General features: G+C 40.8%; 1 pseudogene; it reads left to right on the top strand.

The window, feature by feature from the left end:
• Positions 1–16,838, top strand: part of LOC120310167 — a 38,416-nt pseudogene that overhangs the window by 11,269 nt on the left and 10,309 nt on the right.

Here is a 16,838-nt window from a genome sequence, read left to right as displayed (position 1 = left end):
CAACTTGAGATTCAAATTCTGCTTTATCTTGTTGAATACTATAGTTCCCTTTATCTACCTGGAATCTTTCTGACAATATGAAAATGACTGACAGTTATATCCTTTTGCCATTCTTGACTTAGTTTGGTATTCCCGCATCTCAAGTTCTCGACATGTGATCCATTGTCATTTCCTGTGCTGACAGTTATGAAGATGTTTTGGGGCACAGCTTGATTTTACATCTGTTTCATATTCTCAACTTGATATTTCTAATATTATGGTTTTAAACTGTAGATCAGGGGTGTCAAATTCACAATGTCATGTGACATCTCGTGACATATTGTGACTTTTTTGCCATTGCCGGCAATGGGGTGGGTGCGGTTTGCCATGACGCATCCACCCCATGGGCCAGCAGTTTTGACACCCCTGCTGTGGATTTAGCCTAAATTTATCATATCACAAAGATCCATGACATGCAAACCTCTGTCATGCCCTTCTAGTTATAACATTCTTTTAATTCTGAGCAACTCCTATTTCTTATCCAAACCACAGAGCAGACTACAAAGTCCAATTTCAAATCGGGAAAACCAAATCCTCAGCTTGTTACCTGTATAAAAGACACCTGGGAACCAGAAAGCTTGCAGTTTGATAGGGGATCAAATATTTATTTCACTTATTAAAATGCAAATCAATTTATACCTTTTTTGAAATGCGTTTTTCTGGATTTTTCCCCCTCATTGTAGTTATAACATTCTCTTTATTCTGATCAACTCCTGTTTATTATCCAAACTATATAGCAGACTACAAATTCCAATTTCAAATCAGGCAATCCAAACTTTCCCCTTTCGTTCGAATTTTGGAGAATTTGATATTTAATCTATGATTTTGCCCTAGCCATACAAAGCTAGATTTATCTTCCAAAATTTTAATCAAAAAAATCCAGATCAAATTCTTGAAGGGCTTCTCTGACAAGATTGGAGCAATTTGTTTTTTCATTATATTCAAACTTCCTATTCTTTGCTCTTTTTCCCTAAAGTTATTTTTATTTTCCTGTGAAGGTAATGGGGAAGAATATGAAGATTCCTGGGAACTACTCCAAATGATCACTCATGGGTACAATATGAAGAACGCTACAGATCTAATGGAAGAAGAAAGCCATGAGAGAAACCAGTCAAATAACTGCAACAGGAAAAATTCATTTTCTATTCATGCACCAACTAAAGCCTCTGTGGTCCAACAAAGGAAAATAAAAAAGAAATATATTGGAAAACATATAAAGTTATTCATAAAGAAATTAAATGTAAATAAATACTGCCAAACTCAAACCAAAGGAGAAGATTACATATGTAGAGACAATGGAGAAAATTACAAATGGACCTTGTCTCTCCCTAATAAAAATGGATCCCGTACATCTCAAAAAAGGACCCATGCAGGCGAGAAGCCCTATAAATGCATGGAGTGTGGAAAGAGCTTTATTTTTAGAAGTTATCTTAGGTCACATAGAAGGACCCACACAGGCGAGAAGCCCTATAAATGCATGGAATGTGGAAAGAGCTTTATTTTTAGAAGTTATCTTAGATTACATAGAAGGATCCACACAGGCGAGAAGCCCTATAAATGCATGGACTGTGGAAAAAGCTTCACTTCTAGTTCTTCTCTTACTTCACACTTAAGAGTCCATACAGGGGAGAAGCCTTATAAATGCATGGACTGTGGAAAGAGCTTCACTTCTAGTTCGTCTCTTACTTCTCATTACCGGATCCATACAGGGGAGAAGCCTTATAAATGTATGGAATGTGGAAAGAGTTTTTCTACCAACGGTTATCTTACCACCCATAAAAAGATCCACACAGGGGAGAAGCCCTATAAATGCATGGAGTGTGGAATGAGCTTCACTTTTAGTTCTTCTCTTACTTCCCATTACTGGATTCATACAAGGGAGAAGCCTTATAAATCTGTGGAATGTGGAAAGAGTTTTTCTACCAATGGTTATCTTGCCATCCATAAAAAGATCCACACATGGGAGAAGCCTTATAAATGCATGGAATGTGGAAAGAGTTTTTCTACCAAGGGTAATCTTACCATCCATAAAAAGATCCACACAGGGGAGAAGCCTCATAAATGCATGGAATGTGGAAAGAGTTTTTCTACCAACTGTTATCTTAACATCCATAAAAGGATCCATACGGGGGAGAAGCCTTATAAATGCATGGAATGTGGGAAGAGCTTCGCTTCTAATTATTCTCTTACTTTGCATTACCGGAGCCATACAGGGGAGAAGCCTTATAAATGTGTGGAATGTGGGAAGAGTTTTTCTACGAAGAGTTATCTTAACATCCATAAAAAGATCCACTCAGGGGAGAAGCCGTATAAATGCATGGAGTGTGGAAAGAGTTTTTCTACGAACAGTTATCTTAACACGCATAAAAGGACCCACACAAGGGAGAAGCCCTATAAATGCATGGAGTGTGGAATGAGCTTCACTTTTAATAATTCTCTCACTTTACATTACCGGATTCATACAGGGGAGAAACCTTATAAATGTGTGGAATGTGGAAAGAATTTTTCTACCAACGGTAATCTTACCATCCATAAAAAGATCCACACAGGGGAGAAGGCTTATAAATGCATGGAATGTGGAAAGAGTTTTGCTACGAATAGTTCTCTTTACACCCATAAAAGGACCCACGCTAGGGAGAAGCCCTATAAATGCATGGAGTGTGGAAAATGTTTTATTTTGAACAGTTATCTTAACTACCATAAAAGGACCCATACTGTGTAGAAGCTCTGTAAGTCTGTAAAATAAGAAAAAAACTTCAAGGGGACCAATGGCCGAATGTTCCGTATAATTCTGTTTCACTGTTGAAATATATGCATTTTCCAATTATATTTACTGAATTAGGAAAGGGTTTTTTTGAGTCTGACTGACACAACGTGAAGCCCAAGAGAGATGAATATACAGATGGAAACCAAATGTGGTGTTTTAATCATGAGCAATGGATTTTTGTAGCTACTGTCATTTGAAGGTTATGCCATTTCACATAAATAAGAGAACATCTTTTTTCTTCATGTTATCCTGTTTTCGATTGGATCATAATAAAGCACAAATCCCCAATAAAATTTATTTTTGGAGAGTAAGCATAGGTCTTAATTAACAAAATATCATCTCAGGCATACTATGGGAAAGGCATAAATCAGGAATGACTTGCAGAAACTATAGGTAAATATAAATGACAAAGTAAATGTGATGCTGAAGAAGATACTTTATGAATAGAGCAGTTTAAGTAGCAATTGTTTTGCACCTAAGCTTTGTATAGCTGTCAGTAGAAGTTATATAATGAATTCTAAGATGTTGAAATTGGAAACGTCTTGGGATATTGTGCTAAGTTAGAAGAATGTTCAAAAAGGAAAAATCTGGTGACAGTGTAACATCAGAGCCTCTAATTTATACTTAATGCTACTGGATTTACAATCCCCACCTTAGAGTATTCAGTGTGGACAAGGGGCTCAGCTGAGAATGTATCCCAGTACTGAGCTGGAAAGTGATTGCTCTAAGAGTGATGTGATTAGGCAGACATTTAATAGGTGTGGCTTCTGCAAGAAGCAGAAGGAGCTGCATCTCCCTGATGCATCTGTTCAAGTCAAAACTTTAAATCTTTCTTCCTCTATAGCAGAAATGAGAATGCAAACTTCCTCTGGAATATGAGGCGGTGCACTGTGAAAAACTGAATTTAAGTCAGTCCGTATGACTGCAGAAGCAGGTCACTTTTTTCGGTTAAAACTCCTCATGATGTGAGAGAATAATTATATAGATATTAATTTGAGGGTGAAGAAAGTTTCAGGATGAAGAGTTCCTCTTCCACAAAAAGGAGCCAGAATGACGAGAAGTTCCTGAAATGCATGTGCAAAAGACTTTCTGGGTATTAGACCAGGGCTTTTCAAGCTTTTCATTCACTGTACCACTTTTAGGATATGGTAATATCCAAATAGCACCAGTCAATTAGCAAGGTGTCAAAAACATGGTGACCAAGAAAAAAAAGTGATAAAGTAGTCCTCAACTTACAGCGGTTCGCTTAGTGACTGTTCGAAGTTACAGCGGCACTGAAAAAACGACTTATGACCATTTTTCACAATTAATGACCATTTCAGCGTCCTCAAGATCAAATGATTTACATTCGGATGCTTGGCAACTGATTCATATTTATGACGGTCACAGGGTCCCAGGGTCATGTGATCCCCTTTTGCAACCTTCTGACAAGCAAAGTCAGTGGTGAAATCAGATTCACTTAACCTTTTTTTATCAGGGGTGTCAAACTCAATTTCATTGAGGGTCGCGTTAGCATTCCGGCTACCATCGGGGTGGGGTGGGGTGTCCTTCCTTCCCCTCCTTCCTTCCTTCCTTCCTTCCTTCCTTCTTTCCTTCCTTCCTTCCTTCCTTCCTTCCTTCCTTCCTTCCTTCCTTCCTTCCTTCCTTCCAGAAGCACCAGGATCAGCGCTGGGTAGAAAGATAATTAAATCCACCCACCAAATCATCTTTTCACAGCCTTGGGGCTATGCAAAATGTGGCTCTTTGGAAACTCAAGCCTCTACAACAGCGGTTCTCAGCCTGTGGGTCGGGACCCCATTTGGGGTCGAACAACCATTTCACGGGGGTCGCCAAACAATGCAGTCCGCCATTTTTTTCCCCTTTTCCTTAGCTGTGCTCCTCCCTTTTATTCTATTGGCTTTTGAAAGCCAATAGAATAGATTCTCTTGAATAGAGTCTAATTCTATTGGCTTTCAAAAGCCAATAGGAATTGTCCAGGCTGTCTCTGCCCTGCTGAGCCCACCAAAAATCCCATTCTGCAAACGGTGCTGCACCACTTGAGTAGTCCTCGACTTACGACCGGTTGGGGGTCGCGGCATTAAAAACGTTGAGAACCACTGCTCTACAAAAACTTTTGTTTGGTTTTGTTTTTACATGTCAGGCCTTCTGGCAGCTTCATTCTTCAATATTTAAGAATACAGCCCCAAACCTCTTACACAAACATAGTGCATCATGTCAGTTGTAGGACAAATAACATTAGCAAGCATTTAATTACCTCTCTGGATACAATTCCTGCAGCTGCAGAAAAAGCAGCAGCAAAAATAAAATAAAAAAAAAGAATGTGCATTTCATTAATGGGGAACAAAGGGATAGTGAGTGACTCAGACTTAAGGGGAAAAATAGGTAAAAATAAATTTAAAAAGACACATCACAACAACATATTTTCTGCTGTGAAAAGAAATTACTCAGGTTCGTTCCTCCACTGAGCGAAGCAAGCTGCTAGAAAGTGGATTTTATTACAGAAGCCAGACAGAGAAGTGATTCAGCAATGCTTCTGGAATAGCTAGTAAAAAAAACACATAAATGCATGGTACAATTTATATATACTATTTTTCCTATTTTAAGTCTTGAGATTTATAAGAAGTTATTAATAATAATAAAGTTGGAAGGGACCTTGGAGGTCATCGAGTACAACCCCTGCTCAGGTAGGAAACCCTACACCATTTCGGACAGATTGCTGTCCAGTCTCTTCTTAAAAACTTTCAGTGTTGGAGCATTCACCGTTTCTGGAGGCAGGTTGTTCCATTGGTTAATTGTTCTAACTGTCAGGAAGTTTCTTCTTAGTTCTAGGTTGGAGAATTAATTTTAATTTAATTAATCTTAATTTCCTAGCTTGGTTTTTTTTTTCCTGTCAGCAGGATTGATTAATCCTATCCCCAGGGAAGGAAATAACTTGTTGATGAAGTTTTTGTGTGTCTAAGTTAGTGGTTCTCAACTTGTGGGTCGGGACCCCATTTGGGGTCGAACAACCATTTCACGGGGGTCGCCAAACAACGCAGTCCGCCATTTTTTTCCCCCTTTTCCTTAGCTGTGCTACTCCCTTTTATTCTATTGGCTTTTGAAAGCCAATAGAATAGACTCTCTTGAATAGATTCTAATTCTATTGGCTTTCAAAAGCCAATAGGAATTGTCCAGGCTGTCTCTGCCCTGCTGAGCCCGCCAAAAGTCCCATTCTGCAAACAGTGCTGCACCAGTTGAGTAGTCCTCAACTTACGACCGATTGAGTAGTCCTCGACTTACGACCGGTTGAGTAGTCCTCGACTTACGATCGGTTGGTTGGATAATCTGGAGCTCCAATGACAATTAACTGAAACTTTCTAAACTGTTAAACAGATTTCTATAAAAGCCACATACAAAAATTAAAATGGATGTTCCATATGTAGCACTAAATAGTAAAAAACCATCCTTAATATCTCTGTCCAGAAGCCTCAGTTTGACAAACCACCAAGAAAATACTGATGAATCATAGAAAGAAATTCTCTCCATGTTGAAATTAATACAAGAAACAATTGCCTTAGCTCGTGATGAGATTAAAAATAATAAAGGAGACGAAAGAACAATTTTCTAATTTAAATCTATAAACTCAGAAAATATCTACAGAGAAGTAACTAGCAACCTAGAAAATAGAAGGAAAACTAGGAAAACTAGAGAATATTGATTCAAATATGGAAGATCTAAAGGAAGAAACTAATGGCCAGACCCAGACAAATGAAGACTTAGAAGACATAACAATAATATTGGAAATGGAAAAGACATTTCACCAACCAAGATTTCAAAGCATGCTGGAGGATAAGGAAGGAGACCCGATGGAATAGAAGATAGAGCCGTTAACAGAACTGTGGGGAACTGGAGAAAGAAGGAGGCTGTTTAATGAATATCAATGGGCTAGTTCTTCCAGAAATACTTTAACTGAACTGTTTCTCTTGTTCCAAATAATATACACAAAAATAGAGGAAGAATTATTTGATGATCCAAATGCACTGCCTTGGAAAGTTAGTTGGCAAAGGAAGAAAGAGTAAGACTGAAGAAAACAGAAGTTTTGATCTATTAGAGGGGATGTTATATTATTAATTAGATGTTTGATATTGGTTAAGAATAAATTGCTAGAAATAGAAGTATTATTATAACTAGATAGATAAGATTTATAAACAGAATAGTATATCTTGGTATGAAAAGGGAAATAAGAATGCTAAGAAGTTTGAATAAGGGAAGCTTTTGGTTACCCAAATAAAACTTGTTTTGAAATTATAAATGATTGCGATATTCTGAACATGGATGGGAAATTAAAATTGAAAATAGCAAAAATAGGATACGGATTGTATAAATGGATACTGAGTGCAAATGCAATTAAGATATGTTAGAAAAAAATATTCTAAACTGACATTATTGATACTATTAGAAAACTATTAGAAATATTAAAACAAATTTAATATTTAATAATAATTCAATTGGAAGGGACTGGAGGTCATCAAGTCCAACCCCCTGCTCAGGCAGGAAACCCTATACCATTTCAGCAAATGGTTGTCCAGTCTCTTCTTAAAAACTTCCAGCGGTGGAGCATTCACCGCTTACAGAGGCAGTTTGTTCCACTGGTTAACTGTTCTAACTGTCAGGAAGTTTCTCCTTAGTTCTAGGTTGCTTCTCTCCTTGATTAGTTTCTATTCGTTGTTTCTTGTCTTGCCTTCAGGTGTTTTGGAAAATAGCTTGACTCCCTCTTGTTCGTCTACAGTTGAAATGCTGATATGCAACTGTATATTTATTAACAATAAGAATTTATTTCCTTAGTGTGGAAAAATGTCTATTACCAGAAGAAGAGAGGTTGTATTGGATGGTGTAATATTGAATTTAGTTTGAAGAAGCTTATATGTACCATGGAATTACTAATGGACTCAGTCATCACATTGTCTATTAAGCACTTGAGTGTAAAAATAGAAAATTAATAAACTATATAAAAAAAGAACTGGTGTTTCCCCTGAACTGTATCCGAAGAGGGATAAGAGGGGAGGAGGAGGGAAGGAAGTTGGATGGGAGGAAGGGGTGAGTGGAGAGAGGAGAGGAGAGAGGGAGTAGGGAAGGAAGGAAGGAAGGTTGAGAGGGCGGATGCAGTCGGGGGGGGGAGATAGACGAGCGACACCTAAGGTCTTATTTTAAAGGTATTTTTCTCTTTTTTTTAGTTTTATATATAATGTATGGAAAGTATTATATGTATTGAAAATTCAAATAAAAAATTTTTAACATAAAAAAAGAAAAAGTAACTTTGGACCGCTTGACAAATCTATAGGGGAGCGAAAAGGCTTTTCATATACAAACAGAGAAAGAAGACAGATAAAAATAGATAGATCAAGTTAAGATAGAAATAGTTGCAAAGCTGTGATAATAGGAAGAGAGTAAAATAAACAAGCTGCCTTTAGGGTTAACTTTACAAGTATGGAATGGGAGTTTTAAGTGTGTTTAATAAATATTTGTGGGAAAAATTAATGTCTTTGCATCTGCTTACAGTGCAATTATAATAAAAGCCCTAATAATTACTAATAGGCATTTTTGGGGGAAGAATTTGGGTGGGGGACAAAGTTCAGAGTTTCAGAAGCTCCTGCTGGGTTGAAGCGATTTATTCAAATATTACCCCAGATGATTCTCTGTCAAAATGGAGAAAGTGCACTAATTCCAGTTTTCTGTCGGTTATTGTCCAAATTTTTCATTAGAGACATAGAAACCAGAGTGGCAATTATACAAGATTAGAAAACCATTGTACTTTTCTTTTTATTCATGATGTAGAGACATCCCAGTTACTTTACGTGTTATGTGCTCCTGGCTACTTTCCTTCGTGACTAGAGGCAAGCTCGCCTGACCAATAACCAGCCAAGACACAGTGAAGGCCTTTTGTTTCGTTTATTGCAATAAGCGGAAGAGAAGCTTTCTAAGCTTGGTTCTCTCCAAAGTTTTAACCCAAAACATCTCCTTCTTTTATTCATCCCTATCACCAGCTGCTACAGCCCTCCTCTTTCCCCATTGGCTGAGGTACTATGAAGTTACACTCTTTCCGACCGCTTCCTACATATTTCCTGCTACATACTAAATCATACATCACATGTACATTAAAATTAGGAGATAATTTATGCAAGGTGTCTCAGTTAATATTAATCAATTAATTGCGCATGCTCAGTTGCCTGCCCCTTTATGGATTACTGCCTTGTCATGGCGAAGGGGCTTGCGTAACTCAATGAAGCTATAAGCTATGCCGTGCAGGGCCACCCAAGACGGACAGGTTATAGCAGAGAGTTCTGACAAAATGTGATCCACTGGAGAAGGCAATGGCAAACCACTCCAGTATCTTTGCCATGAAAACCCCATGGACAGTACTAAAAGGAAAAAAGATATGACGCTGGAAGATGAGCCCCTCAGGTCGGAAGGTGTCCAATATGCTACTGGGGAAGAGCAGAGGCTAGTACTAGTAGCGCCAGAAAGAATGAAGTGACTGGGCCAAAGCCGAAAGGATGCTCAGCTGTGGATATATCTGGTGGTGAAAGGAAAGTCCGATGGTGTAAAGATTTTTTCTCCATAGGAACCTGGAATGTAAGATCCATGAATCAAGGCAAGCTAGACGTAGTCAAAAAAGAGATGACAAGACTGAACATCGACATCTTAGGAATCAGCGAACTAAAATGGACAGGAATGGGTGAATTTAACTCAGATGACCATCAGGTATACTACTGTGGGCAAGAATCCCTCAGAAGAAATGGAGTAGCCTTCATAGTCAATAAAAGAATAGGAAAAGCAATACTGGGATACAATCCCCAAAATGACAGAATGATCTCAATTCGAATCCAAGGCAAACCATTCAATATCACAGTAGTCCAAATCTATGCCCCAACCACTGGTGCTGAAGAGGATGAAATTGACCGGTTCTATGAAGCCCTACAGCACCTTATAGAATTAACACCAAAAAATGATGTCCTTATCATCATGGGGGATTGGAATGCTAAGGTAGGAAGCCAAAAGATAACCAGAATAACAGGCAAGTTTGGCCTTGGAGTACAAAATGAAGCAGGGCACAGGCTAATAGAATTTTGTCAAGAGAATACGATGGTCATAACAAACACTCTTTTCCAACAACCCAAGAGACGGCTCTACACATGGACATCACCAGACGGTCAACATAGAAATCAGATTGACTATGTGCTCTGCAGCCAAAGATGGAGAAGCTCTATACAGTCAGTAAAAACAAGACCAGGAGCTGACTGTGGCTCAGATCATGAGCTTCTCGTTGCAAAATTTAGGCTTAAATTGAAAAAAGTAGGGAAAAGCACTAGGCCACTCAGGTATGAACTAAATCATATTCCTGATGAATATACAGTAGAGGTGACAAATAGATTTAAGGAACTAGATCTGATAGACAGAGTGCCTGAAGAACTATGGATGGAAGTTTGCAACATTGTACAAGAGGTAGCAACTAAAACCATCCCAAAGAAAAAGAAATGCAAGAAAGCAAAATGGCTGTCTGAGGAAGCTTTGCAAATAGCTGAGGAAAGAAGGGAAGCGAAAGGCAAAGGAGAAAGAGAAAGATACACCCAATTGAATGCAGAATTCCAGAGAGTAGCTAGAAGAGATAAGAATACCTTCTTAAATGAACAGTGCAAAGAAATAGAAGAAAACAACAGAATAGGGAGGACCAGAGATCTCTTCAAGAAAATTGGAGATATGAAGGGAACGTTTCATGCAAAGATGGGCATGATAAAGGACCAAAATGGCAGAGACCTAACAGAGGCAGAAGAGATTAAGAAGAGATGGCAAAACTACACAGAAGAACTATACAAGAATGAGCTTAACATCCCAGATAACCACAATGAGATGGTCACTGACCTCGAACCAGACATCCTAGAATGTGAAGTGAAATGGGCCTTAGAAAATCTGAGCAACAACAAAGCTAGTGGAGATGACAGTATTCCAGCTGAGCTATTCAAAATCTTAAAGATGATGCAGTAAAAGTGCTACACTCAATTTGCCAGCAAATTTGGAAAACTCAACAGTGGCCACAGGATTGGAAAAGGTCAGTTTACATTCCAATTCCAAAGAAAGGCAATGCCAAAGAATGTTCAAACTATCGCACCATTGCACTCATTTCACATGCTAGTAAAGTTATGCTTAAAATCCTACAAGCTAGACTCCAGCAGTATGTGGATCGAGAACTACCAGAAGTACAGGCAGGATTTCGAAGAGGCAGAGGAACTAGAGATCAAATTGCCAACATACGCTGGATCATGGAGAAAGCTAGGGAGTTCCAGAAAAACATCTACTTCTGCTTCATTGACTATGCAAAAGCCTTTGATTGTGTGGATCACAACAAATTGTGGCAAGTTCTTAAAGAGATGGGAGTACCAGACCATCTCATTTGTCTCCTGAGAAACCTATATGCGGGTCAAGAAGCAACAGTGAGAACCGAACACGGAACCACTGATTGGTTCAAAATTGGAAAAGGAGTCCGGCAAGGCTGTATACTGTCGCCCTGCCTATTTAACTTATATGCAGAGCACATCATGAGAAAGGCAGGGCTAGATGAATCAAAAGTTGGAATTAAGATTGCCGGGAGAAATATCAACAACCTAAGATATGCAGATGATACCACTCTAATGGCAGAAAGTGAAGAGGAACTAAAGAGCCTCTTGATGCGGGTGAAGAAGGAGAGTGCAAAAGTTGGCTTGAAACTCAACATTAAGAAAACCAAAATCATGGCATCCGGCCCTCTCAATTCCTGGCAAATAGATGGGGAAGAAATGGAGGTAGTGACAGATTTTATTTTTCTGGGCTCAAAGATCACCTCAGATGGGGACTGCAGCCAAGAAATTAAAAGACGCTTGCTCCTGGGGAGGAAAGCTATGGCAAATCTAAACAGCATTCTAAAAAGCAGAGACATCACCCTGCCAACAAAAGTGCATATAGTCCAGGCCATGGTTTTCCCAGTTGCAATGTATGGCTGTGAAAGTTGGACCATAAGAAAGGCTGAGCGCAAAAGAATTGAGGCCTTTGAACTATGGTGCTGGAGAAGACTCCTGCGAGTCCCTTGGACTGCAAGGCGTTCAAACCGGTCAGTCCTAGAAGAGATCAACCCCGACTGCTCTTTAGAAGGCCAGATCCTGAAGTTGAAACTCAAGTACTTTGGCCACCTAATGAGAAGGAAGGACTCACTGGAGAAGAGCCTAATGTTGGGAAAGATTGAGGGCAATAGAAGAAGGGAAAGACAGAGAATGAGATGGCTGGATGGAGTCACTGAAGCAGTAGGTGTGAATTTAAATGGACTCCAGAAGATGGTAGAGGACAGGAAGACCTGGAGGAACATTGTCCATGGGGTCGCGACGGGTCGGACACGACTTCACAATTAACAACAACAACAGTTGCCTGAGTTCTGGCCCCCTTTTTTATGACTTTTTAGAAAAATAGGTTCTTTCCTGTTTTGCTAGTTATCTTCTATTACAGATGTTTTCTTCTTCCTTTTCCCACTCTTAAGACCCAGCTATTTTTGCCTACATATTTCCTTTACATCCTTTCTTTATGTTAACCTTTCCTCTTTCCCACCATAGCTTCTCTACTCAGTAAATTTCCACTGCAGCAAATTCAATTTTAAATTTCTCTTTCAATATTAAATTTTGAAGACCTTTCTTTTACTTCTGTCAAGTTCTACTGCAATGGATGCAAACTAATCAAAGGGAGAAGCAACCTAGAACTAAGGAGACATTTCCTGACAGAACAATTAATCAGTGAAACAACCTGCCTTGTGAATGCTCAAATACTCAAAGTTTTTAAGAAGAGACTGGACAATCATTTGTTTCAAATTGTATAGGGTTTCCTGCAGAGCAGGGGGTTGGACTAGAAGACCTCCAAGGTCCCTTCCAATTATTATTATTACGATTATTACTGTTATAACCCAGGTGGTAACGGTTAGGCAGGCCTCTAGACAGTTCTTTATTTCTCTTGTGAATGGTTCAACAAATGGCCCTCCAATGACCAGTAAGGCTCCACCCTCAGTCCCAACAACAGCCCGTAGATTACCCGGCAAGTCCACAAGGAAAAAGTCCAGGCATAAGACAAGGGCAGTTCTCAAGGCACACAAATCAAATGTCCAGGCCTAAAACAAGGGCAGTTTCAAAGGCAAAGTCCTTAGGGCTGGGGCAAGACAAACAGCAGGCCATAAAACAAGATGGGTCCAAAGCAAAAGCACCTCTAAAGGCAAAGTCTTCAAGGCTAGGACAAGACAAGGACAGTCCTCAAAGGCAAAAACAGTCCTCAAAGCAAAAGGTCTGAGTCAAAGCCAGGGGAGTGCAAAAACAAAGACTTGTTGCTGGCAAAAGCCCCTCTTGAGGAGGGGCAGGGTGCCCTCCTCTAACTTAGTTGGTTTGCCCTGTGCTGACTCTGACTCCTCTCCATTCTCAGGTACTGGGCAGGGAGGCATTTGCTAGCCTCTGGAGTTCTTCCGATCCGCTGCCTCCACCCTTCCTCAGTCAGCCTGCACCCTCTTTTCCTCCCTGCCTACTCTTCCGAGGCCCGAGAGACCTGGGATTGCCTTGTCCCCAGGTCATTCCTCATAGGCCATAGGGACTGCCCCATTGCCCTCCATTGGCCTCGGCTCCAACTCCTCCTCAGATCCGGGCTCCAACGGGTCCGTGACATCTACAAAAGTCTTAATTTTCATACGCATATTTCCTCATATTTTTCTCTTCCTTTTTGTCCCACATGGTGTTTTAATGTTACATTCTCTATTCCATCTTTACTTTACTTTACATCATTTTGCAGTTCCGACTTTTATTCAGTCACAGGTGAAACGCTGCCCCCCCCCTCCATTTGTGCTCCAAGGAGCCTTCTGAGGTAAAATTTCTGGAACATCCAACAGTTTCAGCTTTTCCCCAACTTTGCAATGGCTTTTGCTTTTTTCTTCAGCATCCTTTCCTTGGTCACAAGGAGCCGCTCACTCTGCCTTTCCAGTGATTCTGAGGTACCTGGAGCCAAGAACTGGACAAGGGTAGATGTGGATACAGAACCAGAAACAGGAGAAATCTCCATTTTCCCAGTTGCCGCTTCCCTACATGTGTCCGGTCTCCTCCCCCCCCCCCTTAACGCTGGAGTTCCCAACAACTGCAAGACACAAATTGAGGCTCCTGGTCCTCATCTTCTGATTGCATTTCTGAGAGGATTTGGGCCCCTTTGAGGCCTCCTCCAAACTCTGCAGAGCCTTCAGGGTGGCTGTTCTTGAGGGAAGCAGGTTCAAATCCTCCTGGAAGATTTTTCTCCATTTCCACAGACGGTTCCTGGACAGGAAGATGGAGAAGCTGCTGTCTCTGGAGACACCGACGCCTTTCTCGAGCAAGGAACGTTTCCTCCTACTCCCATGCCCATCATCCCTGCCGTCCCACCACCTAACGCTCCTCTTTCCCGCTCTTTCGGAGATTCCTAGCACTTCGCGCAGAGTCCAACAGGGGGCGCGCTCAGCTTGCAGGAAGGAGCCGAGCATGCCCGGCGTTTTTCCGCTACCGCAGCTCACGTGTCGACTTGGGCTTTCGTCGGAAGAGGAGGGAAGCGCGTCTGCCCTATGTGCTTCCTCTCCCCCTCTGTGAGCCTGGATCGGGAGGCGCAGAGGCTGCAACGAAGCCGTGCAAGACGCGGATCCCGACGAGATCCGAGTTCAGTGAGTGGCGTCTCTTCCCGTGCAAAGGGATCCCGCGCTGGAGGTGAGCGTGGAGACAGGCCAAGTCTTCCCCCGGGGTGGGAGTCCGGGGTCCCATGTTGCCCTGCCGCTCTTTCCCATGCTTTGACCGGGCGGAGGGGGGAAACAAAGAAATGGGGGTCGCCAGAAGGGAGGGGCAGTTTCCCCCCATTTCCTGGGGGAACCTCTGCATGGGGGGGAGGGGGAGGCTGGTCCGAAGTCCCCCTGCCGGCTCCGGGTGCAAGACCGGGGCCCCGGGTGGGAGGACCGGGACTGGGGTGCTGCTTCCCCCGCCTCTCCCCACAACTTCAAAGGGGCTCTGCCGGCAGACAGAAGGGAGAGAATGCGGAGACGCATCATTCGCACCGGATGCCCAGTTGGGCTGGTGTTTCCCAAACCTCTTTCAAGCCTGGGAGTTGAAGTCCATATTTATCTTCATTTGTCCGTCTTTGGAAAAGCGTGGATTAGGCTAAGAAGCGGGGAACGTGTTTGTCGGAGTTGCATGAATCAGAAGCTCATCTTAGGCTGTCAATGGTTTATTCATTCGGCTGTTCGTCCTCTGTGTAACGGATGGTGGCTTGTTGATTCTGGCTTCTGAAGTTCTCAAAGGGGTTTGGGCCAGACTGATTAATGGGGTTCTGCTGTCTAAAGTTTTACTGTAAGTTCAAATGTTGATTCATATTCTCATTAAATCGATTGATATGCGGTAGATCTCATCTCACTTGCGGTTTTGTGACTTGAGACATTTCGTGTTTGTAGGATTGTTCTTAACTCCAACTCTCTTTTGAAATCATTGGAATAAATAACTAGGAAACAGAAACCCAGAACATATTTTAAATGTATTTTAGGTCTTTGATAGAAGTTGATCAAGAAAGATTTGTCAGAATATGCCCCAGCTGAACAGACGTTAAAGTACGTAACAGGATTCTCCATTTTCTTTCCTGACTTTAGTGGTTTTATAAGATTTCTTCTTGTTATTTTTTCTTTGGGGATGGATTTTTGCTACTTCAATTAGAGACCCTGTTTTCGTGGTACTTTCTTTGGTTTTCCATTTTGGATATGTAAACTGCAAATCTTTAGTGTTTATTCTGGAGACAAAGAATAAACTAGGATCAGATCCTCCCCGCTTAAGAGCGTGGATGAACATCACTTTAGGGTGTGTTCTTTCAAGCCCTGTGTTTCATGTGAATTTTGCTTATATGGCTGGAGTCAGGGCAAATTGTGTGGAGCAGCCTTTATGTTATAGTGTGACTTTGTTCCCCAAAAGCAAGTGCTGAAAAATAGAAAGTGAGCATCCTAAACCAGGATCATTTCTTTTGCCTTTCATTTGATGTGAACACAACCTTCATGGCATTGTTTGAAAGTTGTTCCTTCTCAGAATCTTTTCCCTCAGTATTATTCCATGTTAGGGTCTTCTTCCTTTTCCTCACTAAGACACCTGAGAAAAGATAAAGTTTTCTTTCTTGGGATAAGCCATTTTTCGAATTTCCTCCTTACCTCTTCTCTGGCTCCAGTTACTTACAAACATACAAACTTAAAGACAAGAGTGGGGAACATCCTTAATGAATGTCTAATGCCTAAATGTCTCAATATCAAGCACAAGAAACGTGTCCAATTTCTGTATTCCATTCCAGTTTAATAAGCCCCTTGAGTTCTGGCATCTTATATGATCCCTAAATGTAGAGTATATATGATCTTAAATTTGAAAAACAGCTACCCTACACTGGAGGATTTTGTATTTCCTTTTTACCCAAATATAAAAGATTTGCTTTGTAATCCAATATGAAATATTCCATGTGTTGATGTAAGCAAGGACCATATTTCATACCACACTTGCTGGACAGACAGAAACATAAATACCCAGAGGATCCATCTGCTCAATTCCACTGCAATCCTTTACCAGCTTCCCTTTCATGAGGAGGAATGTTGTTCAATAGTTAAGTCCACCATCTTCTCATTTTTTCAATTTATTTTCTTTTCCATCTCAGATGTAGAAATAGAATCATCTCAACAATCGTCATGTTATAGTATGACTTTGTTCCCAAAAAAAACCAGCGCTGAAAAACAGGAAGCCAGGGTCATTTCCTTGTCATTTTATGTGATGTGAACTCAGCCTTCCTGCCATTGTTAGAATGTTGTTCCTTCCCAGGATCATTTCACTCAGTATTATTCCAGGCTGGGGATCATTTTCCTCACTAAGACCCCTCTGCAAAAGGTAAACTTCAGTAAGGCATTTGGTAAAGTAGATCGCAACCTACTACTTGATAAGATAGAAAAATGTGGGTTAGACAGCATCACCAC

Source organism: Crotalus tigris, unplaced genomic scaffold, assembly GCF_016545835.1.
Source record: "Crotalus tigris isolate CLP2741 ecotype Arizona unplaced genomic scaffold, ASM1654583v1 scf7180000018127.1262416, whole genome shotgun sequence".
Taxonomy (NCBI): domain Eukaryota; kingdom Metazoa; phylum Chordata; class Lepidosauria; order Squamata; family Viperidae; genus Crotalus; species Crotalus tigris.
The sequence above is the reverse complement of the archived record's forward strand: the minus strand, read 5'-3'. Positions and strand labels throughout refer to the sequence as shown.